The 17,693-nt window shown below is 47.1% G+C and overlaps 1 protein-coding gene across 5 annotated transcripts in view; it reads left to right on the top strand.

The window, feature by feature from the left end:
• Positions 1–17,693, top strand: part of CMSS1 (cms1 ribosomal small subunit homolog) — a 488,636-nt gene that overhangs the window by 426,076 nt on the left and 44,867 nt on the right. Inside the window, exons 1-2 of one of the 5 annotated variants that reach the window (XM_030204067.1) lie at positions 2,963–2,973; positions 7,527–7,530. The exons of the other annotated variants lie outside the window; for them this stretch is intronic. The gene's annotated coding sequence lies outside the window, so the exon portion shown is untranslated. Of the gene's footprint in view, positions 1–2,962; positions 2,974–7,526; positions 7,531–17,693 lie in introns of those variants that run through there. 5 annotated transcript variants of the gene reach the window in all.

Genomic DNA, 17,693 nt, shown 5'->3' with positions numbered 1-17,693 from the left:
AAAAACACCATTATTAGCGCTGTAGAGGAGAAGCAGTTCCTCATACCAATTGAGTTGGGGTGACTGAGGCTATAGACGGAGCCCCGCAGCCACATGTGGAGGAAAGCCAGCGTTCTTTGTCTCTAAATTGGATTCACAGGTTAAGATAAAAATCTGAAGGACACCTTACTTTAATATTTACTTTTTTTTCCAGCTTCCTATGGAAAAGAAAAAAAAAAGAGAAACAGGTGGAACAGATTCAATAAAAAGAAAGTCTACTCAAATAGAGGCCTTGAATTTAAACACTAGACATTCTATCAAGTTGGTACAGGATAAGTTTGAGGAGCTAATATCCAATTTATTTGCATAAACAATGGCAAATCTATCTGTCTCTGTTCCAAGATCAATTGACTAGATAAAATACAAGTAATAGGTCTCACCCTTGGAGAGCTATGTTTCAGTCAAACACAGAACATCTAAATTATGATCCAAGAAGATATCACAAATCAAATGATACTTTGTTTTTAATGGACTAATATTTAATAATCTCAAGTTTAAGGAGAAAAGCCAAATCAACTTCTGAGCAAATAAGGGGTTTTCTGCAAGGAGTACAAGGAATAGGAGTAAGACATTGAGCATGCCTTACCTTAGGAAGCCCTTGGAGGGGGGTGCCTATACAGCCCAAATTACCAGACTCTGACTACAGGAATACATAAGGACAATAAAGAGGGGTGACCAAATCAATGGCATAATATGGTGCTCTCCAGAGGTGCACCAACGAGCATGTTTTGCTCATTTATACATGCTCTTGCAGCATGTGCCACAAAGGCTGTTAAAATTTAAAGTTTAGGGAGGATAACATCATCTCCAGGGGTGAGAGGGGGTGTGGCAAGTCATAGTGAGACAAATGGTGGAAAAACCATAGTTGAAGGTAAAGGTGGAGATTAAGTGGAATCTGCAGTACACAAAAGAAAAGGAAAATGGACAGACCAGGTGGTCTTTGCAGTCTCTATCTTTTATCAGATTGCATGCTTATATATGTTTATTTCTATTCCTAGTTTTGGAGATCATAGATGCTGAAATATCTCCACTCCCTCACACCTAAGAAGCATAAATAGTATCAGTGAATAAGTGTAATACAATGCTTCCTTGTGTGTGTTAATGCTTTATAACTGTGCGTTTGGCAGGTCAATGAAACAAAATTAGATCATTGCAATAGAGTGAGTTACAAGTTTGGACAAGAGAACAAGAAGTGATGAGAGATTCTGGCAGCTCGACCTTGCAACAGATATATTTATCTCATAGGCATTGCAAGTGAGAGTTCTAACTAAAATCCCTATTAGGTAACCTATGGTGACTTTGAAGTAGAGATCTGCATGGGAACGGGGTTTGCAGGAATCCCACGGAACCCGCGGGGACGAAAGCAGTTCTGCAGGGATCCCAAGGGGATGGAAGTAGTTCCTGCGGAGTTCCTGTGGGGTTCTCGTGGAAGTGTATGCTGCACTTGCACCAGCCTCTCACCTACCAAGTACCAAGTTCTTTGAATGCTGTCTCCTCCTCCTCTTCCTCCTCCTTGCTTTAGCAGCACAGATGCAGAAAGTCTCCATTAAGGAGACGGTATACAGGACTTCCGGTTGGGCTATGGAGGAGTAAGGAGGGGAAGAGTTGCTGCTCCGGAGCGCCCGATTAAACAGCGTACTAGCCGGCATCCAAATCCCGCAGCAAAAGTAAACGCAGAGCATTAAAAAGACTTCAGCAGCAGAGAGGAGGTGTAGAAGGCTGGAGAAGTGTGGATGGCAATGAAAGTAACGCAAAAAGAGAGCCGTGAAAAAGGGCGGCTCGCAGAATCTAAAATGGCGGAGAAAAGCTTACCGCCATCTCCCACGCCGAGCTCTCAATGGGCTGCAGAAATAACTGAAGTGCGAGCGGCAGTAGAGCATGCCATAGACACTAAGCTCCAGAGAATTATGGACAAATTAGATGGAATGGAGGAGAGGCACGTGTCCATTATGGTGGAGATCCAAGCAGTGCAGCAGCGGATGGGAGAGGTGGAGGCAGAGCTCCACACATTATCTACAGAGCAGCCAAAGCTCCTTAAAAATGTACAGGAGCTGGAGGAGAAAATTGAAGACCTGGAGAACCAATCCAGGTGGAATAATTTGCGTCTGGTCGGTCTCCCAGAGATCCTACCCGAGAAAGACCTGCAGAAATTCCTGGAGACCTGGATCCCAACAGCAGCGGCATTACCAGAACTGGTAGGTGAATTCCGAGTGGAAAGGGCTCATCGCCTGGGGCAGCGGGCAGTGGGAGGAGAACGCCCCAGAGTAATCATTTTTAAAGTGCTTAATTATGCCCATAAAATGAAAATTTTACAAGCCCTGAGAGGAGGAAACCACTTACAATACCAAAATCAGCGAATCCTCTGTTTCCAGGACTACTCAGCAAAGGTTTCAACTGCTCGGAGAGCATTTGTTCCAATATGCTCGAGATTATTTGAATTGAAATCCCACTTTAGCCTCCTTTACCCAGCGTGCCTGAGAGTTCAAGATGGAGGCCAAGTGCATTATTTTGACTGCGTGGAGGAGGCTAAGACTTATGTGGACAAAATGCAGGACACCAGAATGCAGCAAGTGTAATCGGCGATGAGGGCATGGACAGGTGTGCTCCAATGGAGATAGTTAAGACTGTTTTACAACAGCACACAAGACTTTTGTAGCTTCTCCCCAAGACTATCGTTCCAAGCGTGTGCCTGTCCAGTTGGAAGTTACAGCGGGCTGGAGATTGGTGGGTTTTGAGTGTTTTCTACTATCTTGGAGACAGAAGATGGCTTAGGACGTTCTAATTGCTAAGATGCAGTGGCGCTGGCTGAAACCCACAAAGACTGACAAAGGATGTAAAGATAGCTGTGATCAGGGCAGAAGTGACTGCGAAATCACAGACTGACCGTAAGAATATTGAATGAGTGGATTTTGGAGTGCATGCACTGCAGAAACTGTTCTTTGGAGTACCATGTTTGCTAAAGCAGTGGATGCGGAAGGAACGGGAGGTGGATGGTAGGATGCATGGTTGAGGGAGGGAAAGAGAAGAGAGAAAGATACTTTTTTTCCCCTTTTTCTCTCTCTTTCTTTTTTTTTGGGGTAATGTTTTATGTTCAGGGGAGTGGAGGTATAAGACGAAAAGCGTCTACAGGAGGAGGGATTGGATGATATACCTAGTAGAAGGGAGGGCGGCTCTAAGTCCAGAATGGAATGGATTCGGGTGACCGAAAGGGAGGGTTGGGGGAAGAAGAGGGGGGAGGGTTGGGGGAGAGGGAGGGAGAAGGGAGATATGGGGGGGGGGGCTACAGAGGGGGGGGGGAGCACTGCTCAAGGCACGTTGGGAAAATGGAACAGGGGAGAAGGGGTGGAAAGGGAAGTGTAAAATATTGGGGGGGGGGGGGGGGGTGGCAGCTGGGACGCTCCCTCATAAACCAAACTCGGAGATTGGTATTAGTTTGGGATGTTTAATAGTAGTAGTAGTAGTATAGGCTACAAGGAGCGACTGGGGATAGGATAACATGTCCAAGCTAACCTTTACTACTTGGAATGTTGGAGGGTTTCAGTCGCCAATTAAGAGGCATAAAATCTTGAAAGTACTTAGAGACAGGGGGACCTCCGTTGCCTTTCTACAGGAATCGCATCTTTCCACGACGGAACATGCCAAGCTCAAAAGATGGTGGGTGGGAGATCTTGTAGAAGCTCCAGCAGTGGGACGGAAAAGAGGTGTGGTCATCTTGTTCAAGAAGGGATTGCATTTAGAGATTAAGAAAGTTATCGCAGATCCAGAGGGCAGATATGTACTGGCATCGGTGACACTTGAACGCCAGCCTCTCCTGTTGTGTAACCTGTATGCCCCAAATATTTTTGATAGAGAATTTTACACAAAGGTAATTAGACAGATACTAGAGCTAGGTGATATTCCGATAGTATTGGGGGGCGATCTAAACGATGTGGCAGACCCCATGCTAGACAGATCCCAGCCAACAGACAGAGAACTAGCAAGAACAGTGAGAGGGGTGAACTTATTAGGGTCATCTTTGGGACTAGTGGATATGTGGCGGACTCTTAATCCTTTGGAGAAGGATTTCACACACATGTCAAGGGCCCACTCCACGCTGTCACGGATAGACTATTTGTTAATCTCCAGAGAACTTTTTACACAGGTAGATAGTACAAAGATAGGCCCTATTATGATCTCTAATCATGCGTGGGTAGAGTTGGGTTTTCAGGGATGTCGCAATCAACAGTCTGAGAGTGGCTGGAGATTTCCCTCTCACCTATATAGGGATAGTAAATTTCTGCCGTTCTTGCTTTCTAAGTGGCAGCAATATAAAGCAGACAATGACCAGCACCAGTCGGAAGTTACATTGTTTTGTGAAACAGCTAAAGTGGTTCTCCGGGGAGAAATTATCTCTCATGTGAGCTTCCAAAGGAAGGTGAGAAAACAAGAAATTTTTAGGTTAGAAAAACAAGTAACTTCCCTAAGACAGCAGTATGGTGTAAGCCATTCCCTGCGAGTAAAAACACAACTGTTGGCCAGTTACATAGGTTTCAGCAAATTTGGCAACCTTATGAACAGATGAGAGAAGTATATAAATCATCACATTAAGAAAAGGGGGGGGGGAGAGGAATGGGGGAGGGATTGTTAAGAGTTTATTTGCAAATATTGATATGGAAGAAGAGGTTAATATGTTGCACATATGTTGAGCATTGCAAATATGTAGAGATGTACTTATTATGTTAAAATATAATAAAGACATTTTAAAAAAGAAAAAAAAAAACCCCACAACTGTTGGAAACCCAACAAGCTTTAAATGAGCTATTACATACAGAGGCGAAGAAATCCTGGGCCTTTTATAAATTTCAACTTTATAAATATGCAAATAAGAGCAGTGCCCTGTTGGCCCGGTTAGCAAAGGGAGGTATGGGCCATGGCAAGATAACCACATTGGTGGATCCTAAAGGGGTAAGGGTGAACGAAGATAGGGCAATAAAGTGCTTCGGAACTTTTTTACTAAATTATATGAGTCTCAGCATTCACAGTTGGTGGATAGTGAGGTTTACCTAAATAGTATGGACTTGCCAAAGGTATCGCTGAAAGAGTTGTCACAGCTGAGCGCCCCAATTGATAAAGAGGAAGTGGAATGGGTAATCAAGCAAAGTGCTCTGGGAAAGGCACCGGGCCCGGATGGTCTATGGAACAAGTTTTATAAACTGCTACAAGATGACATAAGCCCAGTACTGACAGAAGTCTTTCAGAGGTCTGTTCAGCAAGGCAAGCTTCCAGCACATTTAAACACAGCACAGATAATAGTACTTCCAAAACCTGGTAAACCAGAGGATCAACCAGAATCATATCGCCCCATCTCACTGCTCAATACTGAGGTCAAGCTGTTGGCCAAGATATTGGCCAACAGGATGGCGAGAGTTCTGCCATCATTGGTAGCAGAGCCTCAGGTAGGGTTTACACGGGGGAGAGTAATAGCCAAAAATATCAGACGGATCTTGGCAGCTTTAGAGACGATTAGATTGGAAGGGCATCCAGCCCTACTTATCAGTTTCGACGCTGAAAAAGCCTTTGATAGAGTGGACTGGGGCTTTTTGTTTGGGATATTGAAGGCTTATGGGATAGAAGGCTGGTTTAACAGGGCAGTACGGACGCTATATGAGGACCCGGAAGCATGTGTGTGCGCTAATGGAATTGTATCAGACAGATTTCAGATCCGAAGAGGGACCCGGCAGGAATGCCCGCTCTCCCCTTTATTATTTGTTTTAACCTTAGATCCGTTGTTGAGGGAGTTACAGCTTAACTCTGATGTGAAAGGGGTGCATATAGGAGACTTTCTCTTTAAGACAGCTGCTTTTGCAGATGATTTATTGGTATTAATAACTGATCCTCGGGATTCCCTAGGTTATCTTATGGAGAGCTTGGAGGAATATGGAGATTTTTCGGGCTTCCGATTGAATCTATCTAAATCGGAAGCATTGGCAAGCTCAGACGACCTGCGGCGATTGTGGGGAGAGGGGTTCCCATTACGCTGGGCGAAAGACTCGTTTAAATATTTAGGGATACAATTGACAATGGATCCATCAAAATTATATGAAATTAACGTTTCACGGTTCCTTAGGGAGACAAGGGAGCAATTGATGAAATGGACTGCATTGCCATTAAACCTTTTGGGTCGATTACATCTGTTTCGAATGATGGTCTTTCCTAGATGGCTTTATGTATTACAGACGCTTCCTCTGTGGTTGCTAAAAAAGGACTTAGAGGCACTCCGGAAATTAGTGGTGAAATTTTGCTGGGGGGGAGGGAAATCTAAGGTGAGGTGGAAGTATTTACTAGGGTCACAAAAGATGGGAGGTTTAGGGTTCCCTGATATAAGGAGATATAATCAGGCGTGTCTGTTAAGACACTTGAGAGACTGGTTGCTGGATTTAGATGGTTATACGCATGTGGAACTAGAACGCACTTATCTCCGGCCTTGGCATTTGATTTCTTTGCTGCACTCGCCAAAAAGCGATTGGCCAGAGAAAGTACGGGGCAGTGTTTTGTTGAAGTCCTTGTGGTCTTTGTGGAAAGCGGTGCTCCCACTCTGTGGGCATGATAGTAGGGGTAGTGTATGGTTACCATTAAGGGGGAATGTTTCCTTTAGGCCTGGAGATGAAAATGTGGTTTTTCGATCACTGGTGGACAAGGGAATACATTCTTTGGAAAATTTGGTAACAGAGACTGGAGCATTACTTCCGTATACAGACTTCTTGGTGAAATGTGGGCAGGGGACAGCCACCTGGTTGGCGTATAGGCAGTTATCTCATTATGTGAGCACATTACCAAAGGATAGTCTGCGTCCACAATTTGGGAGACAACTAAGAGAATTGTTAGAAGGAGACGCAGCGGGGCAAATTTCAGTGTCCTGGTTCTATGATAGGTTGAGCAGGTTGTCAATGTCCAGGGACTTGATAGAGGTTGCAACTAGCTGGAGCATAGAGTCGGGCAAAAACATCTCCTCCCAATTGATATTGGCAGCCCTTCAGAGTGGGGTGTCCATAGTACATAGTGCAGAACTACAGGAGTGTCACTTTCGCACGATACATCGAGCCTATTTTTCTCAGAGGCAAGCTTTTTGAGCGGGAGTATCGGATACACAACACTGCAAGAAGTGTCACCGGTTAGAGGCAAATGTTTATCATGGTATCTGGCAATGTAGATCGATTTTGCTATTCTGGTCAGTGATTGGCCGCTACCTGAATAGAGTGCTGGGGAGAGCAATAACTCTGACTTTTGAAAGAGCGATATTCAGCGCACCTAGACTATGGATGGGAGGTACAAGAGGGGAGAAATTGTTCCTTGGCAAGGCTTGTATACTGGGGAAAAATGCATTCTCCTTTATTGGATACGAGATTGCCCGCCCAACTTTTGGCACTGGAGAAATAAACTTCACGAATTGTTGGTTTGGGAATCAAGGGGGGCAGGTCTGTCACCGGGAAGGCAGCGGAGATTCCTAGCAGTGTGGGGAGCTTTTATAAATACCATCTCATCGAGGGCGAGGAGTCATATTTTGAATAGGCTCCCATGGGATAAATGAAGGGAATTTGGAGTATTGAGCAGTGCTGGAGGGGCGGGGGGAGGATTTGGAGAAGAGGGAAGAAGATTCGGGGAAGGAGATTAGGGACAAGTTATGGTTCTATCTGTTATGGTTGGCTTGTTTGCTAGGTTAAATATGTATCAATGCACCTCAGGTTGTTCAGTTGGCATTGTGGAAGAATTGTAATACTGTTGTATGCTGATGGTTCTCTATGAGTGTCGAAGTGCAAGCATACCTGGGGAGGGGTGGGATTGGGGGGATGGGAGAAAATGGATAAAATACAAAATTGATGACAGGTGTCTTCCAGGTCGTATATTGGCGAAAGGCAGGATGTTGGCAAAACACACATATCAGTGGCAGTTCATATAACAGACTATAGAGAAGGTGGGAGAAGGAGGATAAAACTGCTAAAAGCTTGATGTCTACCACTATCAATCTATATCTTTTACATATGCTCTGATATGAATTGCTGTATACTCACACCGTTGGAAGTGTTATTTTGACATGTCATCAATAAAACTGATTATACATTAAAAAAAAAAGGAGGTGGTATACAAATGGTGATGAAATTCAAAAAGGCATGGGATGAACATAGAGAATCTCTAATTAGAAAATGGAAGTTATAAAAATCCTAAACTTAAATGACTGCTTGTGTGTGGATGTGTCGAGTGACACTTAGATGGCGACTCTGGCTGTGATGAACTAGGGTTGATACCAGGAGACGTGTACGGTCTGTGTCTCATATATGGCAATCTGGTTTAGGATGGGCTGGAAAGGGTTTAGACAGCAACTTTAGTGGCTGGAACATGAGGACAGTGCTGGACAGACTTTTACAGTCTGTGTCCTACAAATGAGAAGATGAACAGGCTGGAGTGGGCTTCGAGGCAACTCCAGCAGTTGGAACATAAGGATAGGGCCAAGCGGACTTCTATGGTCTATGTCCCAGAAACGCCACAGAAAGACCATAATCAAGTATATAGTATCACATTCATTGTTGATTTAATCATGAACTGATAATGATTGTGACTATTGGGCAGACTGGATGGACCGATACGGTTTTTATCTGCTGTCATTTACTATGTTACTTTTAATCCTCTCTGCTCCTGGGCTGATGCGCAGACCTCAGCTCCGACATAGGCACAAGCATCAGATGTCACCTGAGCTACTGCCGCGTGCATGTGGCAATCTCTTAGCACACAGTGCCAGTGAATCAGAGAAGTCTTACATGTGCGCACCAGAGTGTTCCAACTTCTGCTCCTTCCTTGCCTGGAGTGCTGTGGCTTGAACCCAGAGAGACAGAGAGTCGACAGCAATTTTTTAATGTACCATTAAAGTCTTGCAGGACTGGGTGAGGACAGGTTAAATTCTTATGGGGACGGGTTAGATTCCCCACGGGGACGAATGAGAACGGGTTGGATTCCAGTGGGGACGGGCGGGGATGGGTTGGATTTCTGTCCCTGTGCAACTCTTCTACTTGGAAGTACAGTACAGTCTCGATTATCCAACCTTCGTTAATCTGATCATCTAGCATATCTGACAGACCCCCTGGTGACATCATCTTGTTGCCGTTAAGAAGTGCGCAGGTTCTCTTTCTGTTTTCAGGCTTCACACGCTGCTGGTCAGTGTTAATAAACAATACTGCATTTTAAATACAGATATCTGATACCTGTTCTTTATGCGTAAGGTATGTTTTTCATGTGTTTCTAAGGGGTTACCGTTGTTTCCGTATTATCCAACTTTTCACTTATCTGACCTCAGCTCAGTTCTGTTTACATCGGATAATCAAGACTGTACTGTAATCATTACCTGGCACATATGTAATAATTTTTGTAAGATGTAAATGCATACTCTTGATAGATACATCTTGACAATATATACCTTCAACCTTTGTGTTGCCCCTGGATTGCTTCCATGTGGTCCTTTTACAAAGATGTGTTAAAAATTGACCTTGGTGTGCCCTTCGCACGTGCTAAAGCCATTTTTACCATGGCTGTAAAACCCCTAATTTTTTCATTAATAGTCATGTGCTAATGATGTCAGTGCGCAGCCATTTTTAAAATCACTGCAGGAGCACCGTGCATTAAGCAGTGAGTTTGCGGTAATGTAGACACGCTAACTGGCTAGTGCAGGAATGCTCCCTCAGAAAAAAATGCAAAAAGTTACTTAGGTGTGATTAGCATGCAAAAATGTTTTAAAAATTACTGCGTAACGTTTTAGCACAGTCTACGATAATCCAGTTTTTGCTGTGTTAGCTTCTAATGCAACTTAGTAAAACGGACCTTTATATTTGCAATACTGGCAAATGAATCAGATATTTTTTTTGATGCTTTACCCCTGATGGCTGGTTGATCATTTCCTTGAAAACAAAAATATAGGCATGCTTTGTTGTGATTATAGAAAATCAATTAACCCTTAAAAATGTTTCTTACATCACATACAGTAAGTAAATATTTTAGGCATGGAGTTTCTTAAGCAGTTCTGCTAACCCAACAGAATGGAAACTGAAATAACAGAGTTGTCAGATCATTTTATTTCACTGGCTGTTACTGCTGTAGTCACATGCTTTACAGGCTGATGTCTAGTGAGTGTGGTCAGTGTAGAAGTTAGAGATGTGATCTTATCTCATGGGTCATGATTTAGTATGCTTAATTCCAATAGACTCAGTATTGGAGAAAGGCCTTTATAAATCAGGCCCATGCTATGCAAAATGATCCTAGGATTTATTGTAAACAGTTTTGTAGATGTGGTTTAAATATTGACAATTGGCAATGTCATCTCTAGTATGTGCTGAGGTTATGTGAATATTATGAACCTTAAATGTTCCTTCAGAATCCAGGATTAAAGATATCTTTGTGTGCATCGCTTAACTAGCATAACTTGACTAATCAAACTGGATCAAGAGTTCTCATTATCTGCTTGCCGTTAACAAGGAGAGAGAGAGTTTTTCCTTAGACATGCGTGTCACATTTTCTGCTCTTATAAATCTCACATTTGTGGCAGGAACACAGAGGACATAAACTAGATTTCTCCTCTGACTTTTCATATTGGACACAGCTGGCTTTTCTCTCCAGAACACCCTCTGTATATGATATCACCACTGGTTGTTTGATGATATATTACTATCTTTTTTTTTTTTTCTTTCCAGGGGCCTGCTATAATAAGAGTGCACAAAAGCTCTTGAATTAAACTTTTAATACATATTTTTTAACTTTACTTTGGCTGTAATAAAGTAGTGAGATGCATAGCACTCAGTAGTTAAAAATGTGTGCTATATCCAAACTAAAGTTACAAAAAGCGAACTAAAATGGAAGTAAAAGTTGAAGTTTGTTTGTGTTCCATTTTAACCTCAGTGGTTTGTGTTAGAAGTTAAGAGTAACTAATACTTCCAGCAATTGACTCGGAGTCTCTCAATTTTGAATGATCCAGGACCTCCCAAGGCATGGAGATTCTGCTCCAGGACCAGAAAATTCACACAGACCCTACACTAAAGCTCCTATCTACCAAACCTCATCCCTGTTCTAAAATATTCCTCATCCACTTATAAACCCACATAGGATGCAGTAGGTAGGTAGGGAGCAGTGGGTTAGTAGATGAGGAGCTAGGGTTGATGGGTAGAGGTGAGTGAGGAAGTAGGTTGGTTGATTTGATTGAGTTGGGTGAGTAGATGGATAGAGGTTGGTAGGTGGGTTGAGGAGCAGGTTAATGGATGGATGAGGGGATAAGTTGGTGACAGAGTAGATTAACAGGTGGGTGGGGATTAGCTGAGTTGGTGGTGAGGTGCAGGACTAGGTCGGGAGTGACGGCTATCCTTAAATTAAGGAATCGGAGTTCTGGGTTTGTGGGTTCCCAGCTTGAGAATCTTAGATGGCTAATATTTAAGTTTCAGCACTAAACAAAGAAAAAAGTTGTAACAAACCCCTGGGGCTCAGCACTTCTCAGAACTCTGGGATGTTGTAAGTGCTCCCAGCATAGCAATTCCCTTTAACTCCAGGTCAAGGCCACAAACTGATCCAGCCTGGTTTTCCTCTTTTATTCATGCCTATAAGCACATAACCAATTTCAGCAAACAAAAGGTTAATACCACCATGGCTCAAATAAACAAAAGTCCATAACCAGGGCCTTGACCCTTCCCTCAAAGAATATACAACTCAGGTTTCATAATTCAGAACAGTCTTTGCTTATGTTGACTGCCCCACTACTGAGGTACAGGCAGCTTACCTCCCGTTGTACAGCCATATTTACTTTAGAGAGGCATCTCACAGCTGCCTTTCCTGTACCTCAGAGTTCTCATTTAGTAAACTTCCCCTTCGATATCTCCTTCAGCTCCAGCAGGGCTGAGTGCTTCTCCTTCCTTAGTCTATGGCCACAGGCTCAGGGATGAGCTCCCTATTAGACTTCTCTCTGGTTCTTCCTGTTTGCTAGCTGGTTTTCAGCTGTGCTGGGATCCCTGGTTGCTAGCTTGCTTTCAGCTGTGCTGGGAATGGCAAAGCCCCACATTTCTTCAGTGAGGAGGCCTCCCGTATGGCTCTTATACCTAAGGAAACTGGGCTTCATCCCTTGGACTCCCCCTGGCTTGCCAAATGGGGTAGCTTCACCACTAGCTCAGAGAGAATATCCCTAACTCCTGAAGGTGTTCCGGTACTTCATTCTCTCCTTTTAGTTCCACGGTGGGGAGTCTTGTTCCTAGAGGCTATTCTACTGGGTTCCTGCCCTCTACAGGAATTCTTTGGAACTGCTTCATCCACATTCCATTTCTTCACCAAAGGGCAGCTGCAAATCCCTTCCAATAAGGCAGCACCACCCAAGGTTTTCCTCAACCCCTTATTCTGAGCTGATTATCCCAATGCCTTCTGGGACCTGTAATTGGCTTTTTCCCACTACCGTGACAAGCCCTGGCTACTGCCTTGTCACAAAGCATACTAATTTTTCTTTAGTACACTTTCCTCATTATTGGAAGTAATTCAATGTAAAGTCATTATTTATTTATTAGGATTTATTTACTGCCTTTGTGAAGGAATTCACTCAAGGCAGTATATAGTAAGAATAAATCAAACAAACATAAGCAATAGACAATTACAGCAATAAAAATATTCAAATAACAATACAAAATATGGCATAGTATACTACTTAAATTGTCAACAAAATACTTGATAGAACATTTTAATTGACAGTGCAGGGTATAAGCAAAGATGAACCATATAGACAGGTAAGAGGAGTTAGAAAACTTGCCCAGAAACCTGTAACAACGTTCTGAGATATCATTCAAGAATCAACCCAATGCCATCAGTAAGGCTTCCACAAGAATGACCAGAAATTCTGAGCAAATGTTTTAAATGTAAAAGTAGGTGGATTATGCTTAGTGCCATATGCTTATTTCAGCCTTTCACACTCTAGAATACACAAACTAGATGGGCCTTATGTTTCCATTAATATATTATGTTGAGATGCCTCCTTATAAATTAATGTAAATCTAATAATGTTGACAGTTTTATAATACCATTTACTACACAGAGAAACTCAGCATGTCAGGTTGAACAGAAACCAAAAGTTCATCAGCTTGTATTAGCTAGCTCTCTGGCATGTCATTAGCAGGAAAGACAAAATCTATTGTGAGAGGGGTTCTTTGGGTCTCTCAATGAAAGAATCAAATATGACCCAAAAATTGTCTAGGATTGACATCTAAAATCTAAGCATTTTATTTTGTTACATTTGTTCTCCGAGGACAAGCAGGCTGCTTGTTCTCACGACTGGGTGACGTCCGCGGCAGCCCCCACCAACCGGAAAAAAGCTTCGCGGGACGGTCGGCACGCAGGGCACGCCCACCGCGCATGCGCGGCCGTCTTCCCGCCCGTGCGCGACCGCTCCCGCCAGTTCCTTTTTTTCCGCGCCTGGAGAGAGTCGTGCTTTGCCGCTCTCTCTACTTCAGCCGCCGGATTCTTGCGATCGCGTATACGCGGATCGCGCTTCGTTAATTTAATTTAATTTCCTTTTATTATCTTTTCTTTTTATAAAAAAAAAAAAAAAGACTGCGCGTGTGGAGCACGCGCTCCCCTTTTCCCTCGCTTCCAGCGGGGACGCTACGTTGCGGCCTAGTGGTCGCTCGGTCGTTTATTTTTTCGTGGTGTGATTTTAGCCACCATTGACGACTTTGACTTCGCCGACGCGAGTTTTCCGTCGATGTCCTCGAAGGTCCCGAGTGGATTTAAAAAGTGTGGTCGCTGCGGCCGGCCGATCTCGCAGACCGACACCCACGCTTGGTGCCTCCAGTGCCTCGGGCCGGAGCACAATCTCAAGTCGTGTGCTTTGTGTCTCGGTCTCCGGAAACGGACTCAGGTTGCGAGGCAAGTTCTGCGGGACCGTCTTTTTGGAACTTGCGCCGGCCCCTCGACGTCGACCTCGACGGCATCGGTATCGAAGGCCGGTTCTTCGGTACCGGTATCGATGCCCGAGACATCGGCACCGATGGCAGCGACCCCAGGAGAACAGGTCCCGTCGGCCCGCCGGTCCGCCGGTGAGAGTGGGGTTGAGAGGCCGCGTGGGCAGTCGGCCCCGGTCACTCCCTCAGCTCGTGAGCCACGGGACCGAACCCTGTCTGACCCGGTGCCTCGAGACCGAGGGGGATCGACCTCCTCCTCTTCCATGCCCTCCGGCGCCGGTGACGTGCATCGAAAGAAGGACAAAAAGCGTCGTCACCGGACGCCCTCGGTGCATCCTGAAGAGGAGTCGACGCCGAAGCGTCATCGTCGAGAGGAGAGGTCCCCGTCGGTTGTGGAGGTACCGACGCGTCGGGGTTCCGGCACCTTGGTGCCGTCTCCTGGCTCCCAGCAGCTTCCGGCACCGACACCCTTACCGGCCCCACCGCCTTTCCCGGCAGCGGGCCTGGACGAGTGCCTCAGAGCCATCCTTCCGGGGATCCTGGAAGGGCTGATGCGCCAGGCTGTGCCGGCGCCGGGGGTGCTTGCGCCCTCGGCGCCGATGACTGTGGCGCCGGCGAGCTCTAGCCCGGCGCCGGAGCTGTCGACACCGCCGCCGCTTGCGGTGCCGGTCTCGACTGCTACGCAGGTGGAGTCCCCATCGACGTCGATGGAGGGAGCTCCGTCCCCGCCGGCGCGGGAGTCCACCGCTCGACGACACCGAGACCTCGGTGCCTCGACGTCGAGCCGGGCCCGGTACAGGACTCAGCTACATGAGCTAATGTCCGATACCGAGGATGAGGACTCGTGGGGGGAAGAGGAGGACCCTAGATATTTCTCCTCAGAGGAGTCTACGGGCCTTCCCTCGGACCCCACGCCTTCACCGGAGAGGAAGCTCTCACCTCCTGAGAGCCTCTCCTTTGCCTCCTTTGTGCGGGATATGTCGATCACCATTCCCTTCCCCGTGGTCTCTGTGGAAGAGCCGAGGGCCGAGATGCTCGAGGTCCTCGACTATCCATCACCACCTAGAGAGTCCTCCACGGTGCCGCTGCACAATGTCCTGAAGGAGACGCTGCTCCGGAACTGGGTGAGACCGTTAACTAACCCCACCATTCCCAAGAAAGCAGAGTCCCAGTACAGGATCCACTCCGACCCAGAGCTCATGCGGCCCCAATTGCCCCATGACTCAGCGGTCGTGGATTCTGCTCTCAAGAGGGCACGGAGTTCGAGGGATACCGCCTCGGCGCCCCCGGGGCGGGAGTCTCGCACTCTGGACTCGTTTGGGAGGAAGGCCTACCAATCCTCCATGCTCGTGACCCGCATCCAGTCATACCTGCTCTATATGAGCATCCACATGCGGACCAATGTGCAACAGCTGGCGGACCTGGTCAAGAAGCTCCCGCCGGAGCAGTCCAGGCCTTATCAGGAGGTGGTCAGGCAGCTGAAGGCATGCAGAAAGTTCCTGTCCAGGGGTATTTTTGACACCTGTGACGTGGCATCTCGTGCTGCGGCCCAAGGTATAGTGATGCGCAGGCTCTCATGGCTGCGCGCCTCTGACCTGGACAACCACACCCAGCAGAGACTGGCCGACGTCCCTTGCCGGGGGGATAACATTTTCGGTGAGAAGGTCGAGCAGATGGTGGACCAACTGCATCAGCGGGAAACCGCTCTCGACAAGCTCTCCCACCGGGCGCCTTCAGCATCCGCCCCCACTGGTGGGCGTTTTTCCCGGGCACGGCAGGCTGCACCCTATTCTTTTGCAAAGCGTAGGTACAACCAGCCGGCCCGAAGGCCTCGTCAGGCACAGGGACAGCCCCAGCGCGCTCGTTCCCGTCAACAGCGTGCGCCTAAGCAGCCCCCTGCGCCTCCACAGCAAAAGCCGGGGACGGGCTTTTGACTGGATCCACGGGAACATAGCCGCCCTACAAGTGTCCGTACCAGACGATCTGCCGGTCGGAGGGAGGTTAAAATTTTTTCACCAAAGGTGGCCTCTCATAACCTCCGACCAGTGGGTTCTCCAAATAGTGCGGTGCGGATACGCCCTGAATTTGGCCTCCCTGCCTCCAAATTGTCCTCCGGGAGCTCAGTCTTTCAGCTCCCATCACAAGCAGGTACTTGCAGAGGAACTCTCCGCCCTTCTCAGCGCCAATGCGGTCGAGCCCGTACCACCCGGGCAGGAAGGGCAGGGATTCTATTCCAGGTACTTCCTTGTGGAAAAGAAAACAGGGGGGATGCGTCCCATCCTAGACCTGAGAGGCCTGAACAAATTCCTGGTCAAAGAAAAGTTCAGGATGCTTTCCTTGGGCACCCTTCTGCCAATGATTCAGAAAAACGATTGGCTATGTTCCCTGGATTTAAAGGACGCATATACTCACATACCGATACTGCCAGCTCACAGACAGTATCTCAGATTCCGCCTGGGCGCATGCCACTTTCAGTATTGTGTGCTGCCATTTGGGCTCGCCTCTGCCCCATGAGTGTTTACCAAGTGCCTCGTGGTGGTAGCGGCCTACCTACGCAAGCTGGGAGTGCACGTGTTCCCATATCTCGACGATTGGCTGGTCAAGAACACCTCGGAGGCAGGAGCCCTCCGGTCCATGCAGTGCACTATTCAACTTCTGGAGCTGCTGGGGTTTGTGATAAATTACCCAAAGTCCCATCTCCAACCGTCCCAGTCTCTGGAATTCATAGGAGCGCTGCTGAATACCCAGACGGCTCGGGCCTTTCTTCCCGAAGCGAGGGCCGCCAATCTCCTGGCCCTGGCTTCGCAGACCAGAGCGTCCCAGCAGATCACAGCTCGGCAGACGTTGAGACTTCTGGGTCATATGGCCTCCACAGTTCATGTGACTCCCATGGCTCGTCTTCACATGAGATCTGCTCAATGGACCCTAGCTTCCCAGTGGTTCCAAGCCACCGGGAATCTAGAAGATGTCATCCGCCTCTCCACCAGCTGCCGCACTTCACTGCTCTGGTGGACCATTCGGACCAATTTGACACTGGGACGTCCATTTCAAATTCCACAGCCCACGAAAGTGCTGACGACGGATGCCTCTCGCCTGGGGTGGGGAGCTCATGTCGATGGGCTGCACACCCAGGGTATGTGGTCCCTCCAGGAAAAGGATCTGCAGATCAACCTCCTGGAGCTCCGAGCGATCTGGAACGCACTGAAGGCTTTCAGAGATCGGCTGTCCTACCAAATTATCCAAATTCGGACAGACAATCAGGTTGCAATGTTTTACGTCAACAAGCAGGGGGGCACCGGATCTCGCCCCCTGTGTCAGGAAGCCGTCGGGATGTGGCGCTGGGCATGCCAGCACAGCATGCTTCTCCAAGCCACATACCTGGCAGGCGTAAACAACAGTCTGGCCGACAGACTGAGCAGAGTCATGCAACCGCACGAGTGGTCGCTCCATTCCAGAGTGGTACGCAAGATCTTCCGAGAGTGGGGCACCCCCTCGGTGGATCTTTTCGCCTCTCAGACCAACCACAAGCTGCCTCTGTTCTGTTCCAGACTTCAGACGCACGGCAGGCTAGCGTCAGATGCCTTTCTCCTTCATTGGGGGACCGGCCTCCTGTATGCTTATCCTCCCATACCTTTGGTGGGGAAGACCTTACTGAAGCTCAAGCAAGACCGCGGCACCATGATTCTGATAGCGCCCTTTTGGCCCCGTCAG

Source organism: Microcaecilia unicolor, chromosome 5, assembly GCF_901765095.1.
Source record: "Microcaecilia unicolor chromosome 5, aMicUni1.1, whole genome shotgun sequence".
In the NCBI taxonomy this organism is placed as follows: domain Eukaryota; kingdom Metazoa; phylum Chordata; class Amphibia; order Gymnophiona; family Siphonopidae; genus Microcaecilia; species Microcaecilia unicolor.
This window is presented reverse-complemented; position numbering and strand designations above follow the sequence as displayed.